Source organism: Electrona antarctica (assembly GCF_951216825.1).
Source record: "Electrona antarctica genome assembly, chromosome: 16".
Classification (NCBI taxonomy): domain Eukaryota; kingdom Metazoa; phylum Chordata; class Actinopteri; order Myctophiformes; family Myctophidae; genus Electrona; species Electrona antarctica.
Genome location: NC_136797.1, coordinates 15674444 through 15688311, shown reverse-complemented (window position 1 = coordinate 15688311; position 13868 = coordinate 15674444).

The window sequence follows — 13868 nt, the reverse complement described above, 5'->3', positions numbered from 1 at the left end:
AGTGCCCCTCGGGGCACAGGTCTCCACCAGGGCAGATGAGGTTGTGGCCTCCTGGTGGCGCTATAATAGGCCAACGTGAAAAGGGTGCCATTTCTTCTTACGCCTTGGATGGCAATTGGATGATTTGAGGCATTTTGTTCCAAAAATGTGTTTTGCAAAAATCCACCTGTAGGTGGCGCTATAACAGGCCAACGTGAAAAGGGTGGGATATATTTCTCAGCCTAGTAGAAAAGTCCATGAAAGATTTCATGTAAATTGTATGCTGCAATCTGGAGGAGTAATATCAAAAGTCGACCTCCAGGTGGCGCTATAACAGGCCGTTCTGGAAAATGTGGGGCATAGGTTCATCGTTGGCATCCAGGGAGTGTGTGTGCAGAATTTGGCATCGACCGGGTTAAAGGAGAATTCCATGCTAGAAGGCTTTCTTACCTTTCTTACCTTTCTTTGTAGTTGTTACGTCCCCACCAAAGTGGAGTTTTTTTGTGCAAAAACTCCTTATTGGCTATTTCCCCTACCATAATTGCATTGAATTGAATGGGAATTGAATGGGGCTATGGGATGTTGTGCTAATTTGCTTATTTCCATCGAAATAAGTAGTAAAGTGTGCCGCTTGGGATACTATTTACATTATGAAGAGAGGATATATACAAAGAAATTATAATTTTGAGCGATGGAAATAAGCGAATTAGCACAACACCCCATAGCCCCATTCAATTCCCATTCAATTAAATGCAATTCATTTAGGTTAGGGCTTATGGTAGGGGAAATAGCCAATAAGGAGCTTTTGCACAAAATAACACCTGGACCTCTTTGGTGGGGACGTAACAACTACAAATAACACCTGGACCTCTTTGGTGGGGACGTAACAACTACAAATAACACCTGGACCTCTTTGGTGGGGACGTAACAACTACAAATAACACCTGGACCTCTTTGGTGGGGACGTAACAACTACAAATAAAGTTAAGAAAGCCTTCTAGCATGGAATTCTCCTTTAATGGTGCCGGAGATTAGCATTATATAACAACAAACAACTGAACTCAAACAAAACAGAAGTCATATTCTTTGGCCTTGACACTACACCATACATAAATAACACCATTCCATTCACCCTCGCCTCAGCTCAAACATTCGCTCCTCCGTCAAAAACCTTGGCTTCACCTTCACACTCAATAAACACATTAGTTCCATAGTTAAAAGCAGCTTTTTTCAACTACGACTGTTGGTCACGGTAAAACCATATCTCCCACCTAAACAGCTGGAGATAATGATAATGATAATGATAATGAACTTTATTTATATAGCACCTTTCAGAGCAATGCTCAAAAGTGCTGTACAGTACAAGGTACAAGTTTAAAAGCGAGAAACACAATGGGAAAAAAGACAAAAATATCAACAGTTTAAAAATGTACAGTCTCCTATAGAAAGGGTAAAAAACATTCTTTGTACAGGTGAGTCTTTAAAAGTGACTTGAACACAGGCACAGATGGTGCTAGCCTTACATGCACCGGTAGAGCATTCCACAATTTGGGCGCCCGGGCGGCAAAAGCCCGATCACCTCTGGTGACTAGGTTCGTCCTAGGGACCTCAAGTAGGGCCCTCTCCGATGATCTGAGGATGCGTTCCGATCTAGGTGGGGACAGCATTTCGAAGATGTAGGTAGGGGCCAGCCCATTTAGGGCTTTATATGTAAGGAGTAGAATTTTGAAATCGCATCTGGCGCTCACAGGCAGCCAGTGCAGAGTGGCAAGTACTGGTGTGATATGGTCTCGTTTCTTAGTGTTGGTAAGCAGTCGGGCAGCAGAATTTTGGATTAACTGTAGGCGGGATGTGGTTTTCTTAATAAGGCCGGAGTAGAGGGAATTGCAGTAGTCGAGGCGTGATGAAATGAGGGCATGTATGACTATCTCGAGGTCCGGAGGTGACAGGAAAGGCTTGATTTTTGCGATATTTCTTAGTTGGAAGTAGCATGATTGTACGACTGTTGTTACCTGTTTATTAAAAGTTAAGTCTGAGTCAAAAAACACACCGAGATTGCGGGCTGCAGGTGTAACATTTGAGGAAAGGGAACCAAGTTGTGAGTGTAATAGGAGAGTTGAAGTAGGGGGGCCGAATAAAATTATCTCTGTTTTGGATTGGTTTAGTTGAAGGAAATTCTGTGTCATCCAGGCTTTGATGTCAGAGAGACAGGCCAAAAGAGGTGACATGTTGCCGGAGCCGGGTTTTAATGGGAAGTATAGTTGGGTGTCGTCCGCGTAGCAGTGAAAGTTTATATTATGGGTGCGAATGATGTTGCCAATGGGGAGCATATAAATACTGAAAAGGAGTGGCCCTAGGATTGAACCCTGTGGGACTCCGCAGGTAAAGGGGGCCCGAGAGGAGGAGGCCTCTCCAATAGTGACAGACAAACTCCTACCCCTAAGGTAGGAGCTCAACCAGGAGAGTGCCAGATCATTAATCCCAACCCAGTGCTCCAGTCTCTCTATTAAAATGTGGTGATCAACCGTATCGAAAGCGGAGCTGAGATCCAACAAAAATAAAACTGAGCAGTCCCCAGAGTCAGCCGCAAGGAGTAGGTCATTTGTGACCTTTAAAAGAGTAGTCTCAGTGCTATGGAGGGTGCGGAAACCAGATTGGAATTTTTCAAACGTACTGTTAAAATTCATAAAAGAAATCAATTGGTTAGAAACCACTTTCTCTAAAACTTTAGATAAAAAAGAGAGTTTTGAAATAGGTCTAAAATGGTTTAAGATGAGGGGGTCCAAGGAAGGTTTTTTCAGTAGGGGCTGCACCAGGGCGTGTTTAAGGCTACTTGGGAAAACGCCTGTGGCCAGGGAACAGTTTAGAATTGATAAAATATCAGGGCCAATGGTTTCGAGGACCTCTTTCAGAAATGTGGTGGGGATGATGTCTAATGGGCATGAGGAAGATTTCATTTGTGATATTGTCTGTTGGAGTGTTGCTAGTGAAATTTGTTGAAATGAGGTGAGGCGGGACGGTAGTGGTGGACAGTTATCAGGGGCTCTAGGAACTGGGGGAAGATTCTGTCTTATTCCTTCAACCTTATTGATGAAGTGAAGGAGGAACTCCTCACACCTTTCTGAGGAGGCCTCCAGAGGCTGACTGGGCAGTGGGCTGATTACAGAGTTGATTGCATTAAACAGAATTCTGGAATTGTGGGAGTGGCAATACACGCTTTCATATCATCCAGACACGACTATTGCAACTCCCTCCTCGTCGGCATCGACCAGGCATCACTCAAGCGCCTGCAGTTGGTGCAAACGGTTGAGAAATGACAGAGTTACTGTGTGGGGGTCCCTCTACTGTACCCTCCACTGTGCTGTACTGTACTGTCACTGTACTGTACTGTACTGTACTGTACTGGCACACCCGAAATCACCATATATACAGTTAATATGTGTGTGTGTTTGTGTGTGTGTTAGGTTGCGCACAGGTGCCGGCCCGATTCCGGCGAGCCGCCCCGTGTCCCTCTACTGTACCCTCCACTGTGCTGTACTGTACTGTCACTGTACTGTATTGATTGATTGATTGATTGAAATATTTATTAACAGTTTGCAGAATTACAGTACATTTCAAGCACAAACTCAATACAAAGGCTGTTAACTGTGAGTGGACGACCCAATTAAGCATTACACTTGTTTCCAATAGGGTCCACCATGTTCAATTCATCAAAAACATTTAGAGACGTACAAATAGACACTTCTATATAGACAAAGGACAGAACAGAAATTCATCATAATTCATGTACTGTACTGGCACACCCGAAATCACCATATATACAGTTAATATGTGCGTGTGTTTGTGTGTGTGTTAGGTTGCGCACAGGTGGTGAAAAACGACCATGCTGTTTTCGTGCTCAGACGCACCCAGCCAGCCAGACAGCCACCCACCCACACACACACATAGTCACTAAAGGAAGTGGTTGCACCACTTAAAAATGCAAACTATGTTGAGTCTTTTAGAATCACTTCTTAAAACACACTTCTATTCTTTGGCTTTTAATCGCACCTAATGTTTGTGTTTTGTTGCACTCCTGTTATTGTGGCTTTAATTGTTGATGCTTTTTGTTGTTGTTATTGTGGTATTAATTGTTGATGTTTTTTATCTCACCCTGTACAGCACTTTGGTCAATTCACCCATTGTCAAGTCCCGCCCGTGGTTGTGCCCCTCTTCGCAACCCATTGGTTGCCCTTTCGTGGTTGGACAAAAATCCTCTCTATTCATCCACTACCATTGAAATAAGGTGTTTTTCAGTTGCTCCGTATTGATATTCTGTGCACTCAATTCTTATTTTAAACTTGGTGTCAGTAAAAAATCACACCCATGTGAACTGAGTGGTGCATTGACATCACACACTAACCATAGCAACCATGCTCACCCGTACAGGCACAAACACACACGGGTACTAACAAAGCCAGTTGTTGGAGTGGTTTGCACCACTCAAAAATGAAAATCACAGGTGCAGCATGGTGACTGGGCCAACAGATTTGATTTGATTTGAACAGACGGACAGACGCACACACAATCCTGTTAACTTTGAAAGCCAATGTTAGCCAATTAGGATGGAATATGAAATATCGGACAGATCCGTCTTGGACACATGACTATAGAGATACTGTGTAACGATTTGCAGGATTTTTGGACAGAATCTGGAGGAGTAGCCTAATATCAAAAAATGTGTTTTACAAAAGTTGGCCTCCTGGTGGTGCTATAACAGGCCGTTCTGGAAAAATTTGGGCCGAGGTTCATCGTTGGCATCCAGGGAGTGTGTGTGCAAAATTTGGCATCAAAACGGTGCCGGAGGTGCTGCGTGTTGTCTGCTACGGCAGTTATACTTGTTTCTCAATGTATTGTATAATAAAAAATATTTTTGGCATCGGGACTACGAGCTGTGCGACCTCACCTTTCTATTTTAAAGTTTATCTCCCGTGGTCAGCACCTCCCTACTGTGTGCGCTCCTAACTTTTTTGTTAGATTGTTGTTGGTTACCACGGTAACCAAAGCAGATATGTCGATGCAGGGCGGCTTTGCGTTGAGTTGTTAAAATCAGTCTGAATGCACAGATCGGATCTGGTTACTTGCAAACGGTAGTGTGAATGACCGGGCCAAAAGATCGGATTTGAGAATAAAACGGATTTGAATCGGATTTGACTTTATGTGACTGCAGTCTAAAGCCGGCCTAAGACTAGAGTAGGCCTGCAGGTGTTATTATAGATGCTGTTGCCATGCAACAAGTTGAACTGTTTTTAGGTTTTCCCCTGGGAGACAAATAGGCTATACAGGAAAAATAAATGTAAATTACTCACACAATCACAGAAATAATTCATATCTTTATTCATTAGAATACTGATTGTTAATATTGATTCAACCCATGACAAATGTTTAATCTTAAAAGGATCCCTGGCTAATAAGACAAATATACCTTAAAACATTATATGCCTATACTTTCCCTCTATTACTAAAATAAAATAATACAAACTTAAATATTTTATTTATTTCATAAATAGAGAATATTTCACTCAATAGGAACTGCTCCTGTCGAAGTTGATGATGTCATATGTCCATGTGTGTCCAGCCCTATGGAATAAATGGAATGCACGTGCTAATAAAAAGTATTTAAAATATTGCTTTGATGCTCATATTAACGATAGGAAGTATTAAGTTGTTTTTGAGTGGTGCAAACCACTCCAACAACTGGCTTTGTTAGTACCCGTGTGTGTTTGTGCCTGTACGGGTGAGCATGGTTGCTATGGTTAGTATGTGACGTCACTGACAGTAACTATAACAATAAATGTGTAGTTGCACCACTCAGTTCACACGGGTGTGATTTTTTATTAGCATGTGCATTCCATATATTCCACAGGGCTAGACCACACATGGACATAATTATGACATCATCAACTTGCGACAGGAGCAGTTCCTATTGAGTGAAAGATTCTCTATTTATGAAATAAATAAATATTTAAGGTGTTTTTATTATTTAATTTTTTGTTGTAGAGGGCATGTATAATGTTTTAAGGCATATTTGTCTTATTAGCAATAGAATTTCTATTATCAGCAATATAATTTATGATGCAGACAGCATGAGAAAATAAACTGAAACTGAAACAGAAACCTAAGGAAATCTATTAGTTTCATTTTCCCCAAAACACAACCACTCATAGACCTGGTCACAAAATCTGGCAACAGTGCACTGCCTGAGTGCTTATAATAAGATGCAGTAATTGCAGACAGCACACACCCACACACACCTGGAGAAGTTACACAATAACCTACTTTCTATAATATATATAATAACCAATCTAATCATGTCAGGGGATTGGATGCGCATTTTCCAGGCAAAGGCTGCAAAGCTCAACCTAGGTGACTCTTGGCGTCTGCCTTGGCGTTTGGAGTTTGATGATAGTATTGTGCCGACCAAACCATCTTTTGGCTGGGATGAATATGAAAAGGATGCATTTGCAAGGTCAGTGGCCTATATACAGTATGTACTTTCTTATTTAGGCTGTGTGTGTGTGTGTGTGTGTGTGTGTGTGTGTGTGTGTGTGTGTGTGTGTGTGTGTGTGTGTGTGTGTGTGTGTGTGTGTGTGTGTGTGTGTGTGTGCCAATATGTACAGCATGGCCAATATGTACAGCATGGTCATATCCTATGTCAATAAAACCAAAGTTCCCAAACGTTTCAGGATGCGACTCCCCAAAATAAGCATATTTGAACTGAGGACCCCCCCTGACAAACATTCAAGGCATTCAAGTTTGACTGGGCTCCACAGATAAACATTGTGAAAATACAATAATATATAAGCTTGTTGATCAGCTATTTTGACAAATTGGCCAATTTGGTATTGAATAGTAATTTCATTGTCACTTTATAGATGTGCAGATATCTTATATGCACTAGCTTACTGGATTTTGTATTATTATTATTATTATTATTATTATTATTATTTTACTGTTGAGTGAGAAAGCAATGTTACACATTAAGCTATAATCGCCTGGAGACCCCCCAAAATAATGTGGGGGTCCCGACCCCCAGTTTGGCAACCATTAAAACATATCAATAAAACAACAACAATAACAACAACAAATGCATTGATAAAGATAAAAAGATAAAGAAAACTTTATTGTCCATTAAATTTACATAAAATGGAAATTCGTGTTTGGCACACCGGCAGTCAGTTACAACAATAAAACATTGATCCTCTCTCTTAAAAAGGTTCAGCTGCTCCAAGTGCAGGAGATGTTGGTCGACGAGCCGGGCCATGGTGGTGTTCCACATGCGCCTGCTGGGCCGCCAGGGAACCGTCAAGGTGAGGCATCTACGCCAGAACTGCAAGGAGTGCAGCGACGCCCCGATGGAGGAGGCGCGCTTCTCCCCCGCCGATATGAACGTCCTCTTGGATCACCTGATGGAGAAGATCGGGGTCGAGTTCTACGATGCAATGCCGGCCAAAAAGGAGCACTTCAAAAGAAAGCTTGACTTTGAGGCGTCACACTGTGAGGCGTGTAATCAGGGTGTGTGCAGAGAGTGGGCATACGATAGCCTACGATAGCAGCCGTAGCTTTACAACTGGGTCCCAAAGTAATCACACTGTGGGACTCGTGTGTGGCCCTTCATGTGCTAAATGCCTACATCGTGGATTAAATATCTCAATAGAGGAGCAGGGAGACCAAATACAAGCGCCCCAATTGTATAAGTTATATTAACATGTTCTACCATACAGATTGGACAACATGCCCATATATTCATAATAAAGAGATACATACGTATAGTGCCACTTTGAGGAGGAGGCCACACACACACGATGCAAACATGTATTTGAAAAGGTACAGGAAACCAACGCTTCCATCAACACGTTGGTTTGCTGTCCCTTTTTAACCACATGTTTGCATCGTGAGCTAAGAGTTGTGCAACATTATTATAGGCTACCAGGTGTGGTCAGCACCTCCTCAACACAGGTGTGAGTTGATAAATCCACTAGGAAATGTTGGTCAAGTGAGGTCATGCTGTAGGATGCACATTCAAATCCCAGGGAGGATATATCGTTGCTGTTGGCCAGAAACCTCTCTGGCAGAAACCTCTTATCAGTTTTTTGTTTTCGTAATTTAACAACCTAATTGGTCATACAACAGTGTCACAAAAGCATCAAAAGTAGCAGATCCACAAGCTCAAAACGCCGCAAATCAATGCGTTTTGACTTTTGAGCTTGTAGAACTGCTACTTTTGCTGATTTTGGACAGAGACAGTATTGCATGTTGAGTGCAGCTTTAAACTAACAACAATGTGTTGAATGACACCTAAACACACACAAAACCTCACTATTTGCTGGGTTAGAAGGAGCACCCTGTTGAATAAAAGGCTCCACTGCCTTCCTTCTACCTGTTACCAGTCCTGCTCCTGAGAGCCTACAGGCTTGAGGCACAGTGGAACCCCCTTGTGGTCACTATTTGCTCCTCCTAATGACTCTCACCAACATTGTGAATACCTATTGCACTACCTTGTGAATATCTGACTCTGTTACATTACAGCATCTTTTCAATGTGTCATTGTCTCCACCAGGCCGAAGGCATGGGGAGAGAGTATGTTTTGCACTCCGTCCGTCCGTCCGTGTGTGTGTGTGTGTGTGTGTGTGTCCGTCCGTCCGTCCTTCCGTCTGTGACCAGCTAATCTCCGGCACCGTTAACCCGGTCGATGCCAAATATTGCACACACACTCCCTGGATGCCAACGATGAACCTCTGCCCCAAAATTTCCAGAACGGCCTGTTATAGCGCCACCAGGAGGCCGCTTTGTGCAAAACAAGTTTTTGGACAGTACACCTACAGATTTTGTCCAAACATCACGCAAATTGGTACACAGTCTCTCTAGAGCCATTCAACGAAACGGGTCTTTCAGATTTCTCAGACTCCATCCTGATTGGCTAAGATTGGCTTCCAAAGTTCGCAGGAGTGCTCAGTTTCAAACAAAATGCTGCAAATCATGAACACATCGTGTGATTTCCGTGAAATTGTGCACGCACATTCCCACTAGGCCGAGGAAGAAATGCCACATGAACATTTTCAACTCAGCCTCATGGTGGCGCTATAACTGGCCGAAAAGTGTTTTGACCTCTAACTGCACGGATCTGTGGATAACTTTGTATGCCAACTCCCTAGAGGCCAAAGCAAAACCTTTGCCTGGAATTTTTCACATCTGCTCTTTATAGCGCCACCAGGAGGCCGACATATGTAAAACACATTTTCTAATATTACTCCTTCAGAATTTGCCCAAATTTCACGCAAGTCGGTACACATCTTCTTCATAGTCATGTAATCAAGACGGGTTTGTTTCATTTCTCATCATCCACCCTCATTGGCTACGATTGGCTTCTAAACCTTTCAGGAGTAGCCCGCTTTGTACCCGTTTTGTACAAATCGCCACAACTACTCAACGCAGCGTCCGATTGTGGTGAAACTGTGCATGCATATTCCCACTAAGCTTTGGAAGAAATGCCACTTGACAGTTTTCAAATCAGCCTCATGGTGGCGCTACAACAGGCCAAGCCGTGTCACACACACACACACACGTTTATATTGCTCCTAAACATTTTGCCAAACATCACACACACACTCCTATCCTCCTGGTGGAGACCTGTGCCCAGAAGGGCACTTTTTCTAGTTATTTATGTTCTAGTCTACACTGTACTTTATAAACCTGCATGCTTACCTAGTTTTCCTCATTTTTTGTTTTAAGAAAGCTGCAGTATGTTTGAATTAGTGTGGCCAATATCTAGTTTAATACAATAAGTTGAAGTGCATGAGGCGACTTGCCGTTATTCTTTCACATTCACTGTCTTACATGCATAGTGATGAATAAATCCACATTCAGACGTGTCTAATGCATTTTATTCTGCCTCTAAACAGTTTTTAATCAGAAGGAGAAACTATTGTGCTGAACAACACATGAGGAAGTTGACAGTAATCAAAAAGACAGCACTATAAAAATCACTCCGTCTTCATATTTTATGTTGAGATAAATATGCAGTGGAAACTCCAGTATAACGAGGTGGACTCCACTTGGTTGGTTCATATTCCTATCAATAGTTTAGCTGGAGCAGAGCGACGAACCCGCTAGCCACAAGCAACTTAAGTCTTAATGCTATCTGCATGCATCCAAGTTGAAACCCTTTTACCCCGGGAGCCACAGGCCCAAAAGCTCAAGGAATAGAGATTAACCTGTGATGTCATGATGACATACTTTTTATTTGTGTTGTTGAGGGGCACCCTCCTATGGTTTAATGTTTGTTTTTAGTTCAATGTTTAAGGGAATATTTACGTCATCTTGTCCCTAACACAAACATTAAATAAACAATAATGATAATTTAATGTTTGTTTTGACACCGTTTGTATTACATCGCCTAATCATAGCAACATGGGTTAGACTTTAATATATTAGCGCCCCTCACTTCACACAGGTGTGATTTTTTTCTATTAATTTGGTCATTAAAGTCCACAGAATGGGAGCTCTGCTCTGCCGGAAACATGGCAAATTTGGCCATTTTTGCATACCACACCATAGGCAACCAATATAAGGAAAAATTTAATCAAAAAGTAGTATGTGACAAATGTCAAACTATAGGAGGTTTTCATGATTCTGAATCTATTCCAAGCATTGGTTTTGCACAAAAAACACTCCTTGGCCTAAGTTCGGCCATATCCACTTGCCCAAATGTGCTGCATCACATTGTGATGACGGCTTTGGCCGATTTTTAAAGGACCACTTCACATTCAAAAGGTTATCTAAATGGACTTTAGTCTGGAAATGGGATATTTTTTTACCTTTCACCTCGCTGTATGGTGTGCCAATTTAATTTTTACACCTCTGCTGCTTAGCGGACGGTGTAGTGTTGTAGAGGAGGTCTCCCCGGACATGTGCGTATGTCACACTAGTCGATACATAGCAGGGATTTTTGTCCAGTGTCCACTTTAGTTGACTTTATTCTGGAAATGGGATGTTTTTTTACCTTTCACCTCGCTGTATGGTGTGCCAATTTAATTTTTACACCTCTGCTGCTTAGCGGGGAGTGTGGTGTTGTAGAGGAGGTCTCCCCGGACATGGGCGTATGTCACACTAGTCGATACATAGCAGGGATTTTTGTCCAGTGTCCACTTTAGTTCACTTTAGTCTGAAATGGGATGTTTTTTTACCTTTCACCTCGCTGTATGGTGTGCCAATTTAATTTTTACACCTCTGCTGCTTAGCGGACAGTGTAGTGTTGTAGAGGAGGTCTCCCCGGACATGTGCGTATGTCTCACTAGTCGATACATAGCAGGGATTTTTGTCCAGTGTCCACTTTAGTTGACTTTAGTCTGGAAATGGGATTTTTTTTTTTACCTTTCACCTCGCTGTATGTTGTGCCAATTTAGTTTTTACACCTCTGCTGCTTAGCGGACAGTGTGGTGTTGTAGAGGAGGTCTCCCCGGACATGTGCATATGTCACACTAGTCGATACATAGCAGGGATTTTTGTCCAGCGTCCACTTTAGTTCATTTTGGTCTGGAAATGGGATATTTTTTTACCTGACCTCATGCCATAATTTATTTTACACGTCTGCTGCTTAGCGGACGGTGTGGTGTTGTAGAGGAGGTCTCCCCGGACATGTGTGTATGTCACACTAGTCCATACATAGCAGGGATTTTTGTCCAGCGTCCACTTTAGTCTTATATTTGCTAGCTTAGATTTGCCAAAAAAAACAGTGACCTTTCACCTCGCTGTATGGCGTGCCAATTTTTGTTTTACATCTCTGCTGCTTAGCGGACGGTGTGGTGTTGTAGAGGAGGTCTCCCCGGACATGTGCATATGTCACACTAGTCGATACATAGAAGGGATTTTTGTCCAGCATCCACTTTATAAAGTCCATGCACTCCAGTGAATGGACTTGGGCACTCCAGTGCATAGACTTGGGCATTTATCCATTTAGATAACTTTTTTACGTTATTTCATTACTTATTTTTACACAGAAACATAATGTGTGTCTTCACAATAACTGTAATGTAATAATAATACTAATAATGTAATGTAATAATTATTTAATTAATCACGCTTTTATTCTGAAAGCAACCGGATGTCTTAAATTTGCTAGCTCTCAAACAGGAAGTTCTAGATTTGCTAAAAAGACGGAGCCGCTATGTTTGCCATCTCATCGCTGAGCTTGACACAGGCTCTGCGATCATTGGTTAAAGCCATCGTGACGCAATAACTCCGAGTCTCCGACAGACCCGGCGAGGTCCGTACCGTCCGTCCAGCTGCATCCAGGCTGTCTGAACTCTGGATCAGCGTGGAGTCAGTCCGTGGACGGTGGACCACCTTATCATCCAGTTGAAGAAGGAGCAGCGTGGGGTCCGTGGACCACATTATCATCCTCCTGAAGGAGCAGCGTGGGGTCCGTGGACCACCTTATCATCCTCCAGAGAAGAGATGTGCTGATCGAGGTGAGGGAATATCCGAGCGCTTGTCACCGGTATAGGCTACTCATGGCTTGTCAAAAGCTTGTAGATAATCTATATAAAGGATGTTAAATAGTTCATAGATATAGGACATGCTGCATGTTTATTTGGCATGATGTGGGTATTTGATTCCAGTTATATCATGGCTATTATATCTATGATTTTATTTAATCTCTCTCTAGCACACTAAGCACAGGGTAAGCAGGCTAATGAATAATGAACGAGATAATGATGAAAATGTGGTAGAGGTCAACGGGTCGGGAATAGCGCTTTAACTTGCAACGCTTTGAAGTAGGATTTGAAGTCATGTTTGTGCATAATTATTTGTGGTGCTGCAAACGGCAGTGCGGACTGCATGCGCTCTTGCAGGTTCTCTATGTAATTGTATGTAAAAGGTAAGCTGTGAATTAGGCTACTACTATACATTATTAATAATAAGATGTGTCACTGTCGGCCGTCACATAGCCTATAGCCATATACTCCAGTCCAGTCCCCATAGCTATTGAACGGCAAAATGTGTGTGTTGGAAGAAATGCTGTGTGTCACATGCAGACTGTGTGTGTGTGTGTGTGTGTGTGTGTGTGTGTGTGTGTGCGCGCGCGCGCGTGCGTGCGCGCACCACAGGGAGAAGGAGAGAAAGATACTTATTTCATTTGACATTGTTCATTGGCACATCTCCAAGGAGTATTCTCATCTGCCTAACAAGTTGCCCCTTACAAAATAGGCTATATTTTTTTAGTTGACCATGATTGCCTAGAATGCCTACTATATATATGTCATCACATTTGGCATTTTCATTTGGGCATTCTTGTCTTTGCCCGAATGAATGTCACATTCCCCATTGCTGCTGATGTGCTGTCCTGCCATTGGCCATTACTGAGAATAGGTTTCTGGGACTGTGGACAGTCATTTGAGCACTCACTGTACTTAACCTACATTGTTGAGTATTTGTAGCTTCTTTACTTGAGTATTTGTGTTTTTTGGCCTACTTATGACTTTAACGCCACTATTATGTCAAAGACAAATGCTATACTCTTCCATCCATCCATCTTATACCGCTTATCCGTAGTCAGGGTCGCGGGGGCAACAGCTCCACCAGACTTCCCTCTCCAGAGCAACATTAGTGACTTCCTCCTGGGGGATCCCGAGACGTTCCAAGGCCAGTGAGTCGATGTGTTTCCTCCAACTGCACCTTGGTCTGCCCCGGGGTCAGTATGAGTAGCCTACTTAGCCCACGGTCCACCACAGTTAACACGCAGCGAGCGAGAGGGCAGCAGGCAGGATGGACATCGGGAAGAGTCTCGTGGTCCCGTTAGACTAGACTAGAGCAATGACCTCTCTCTCTCATGCAGGACGGCTGATCTG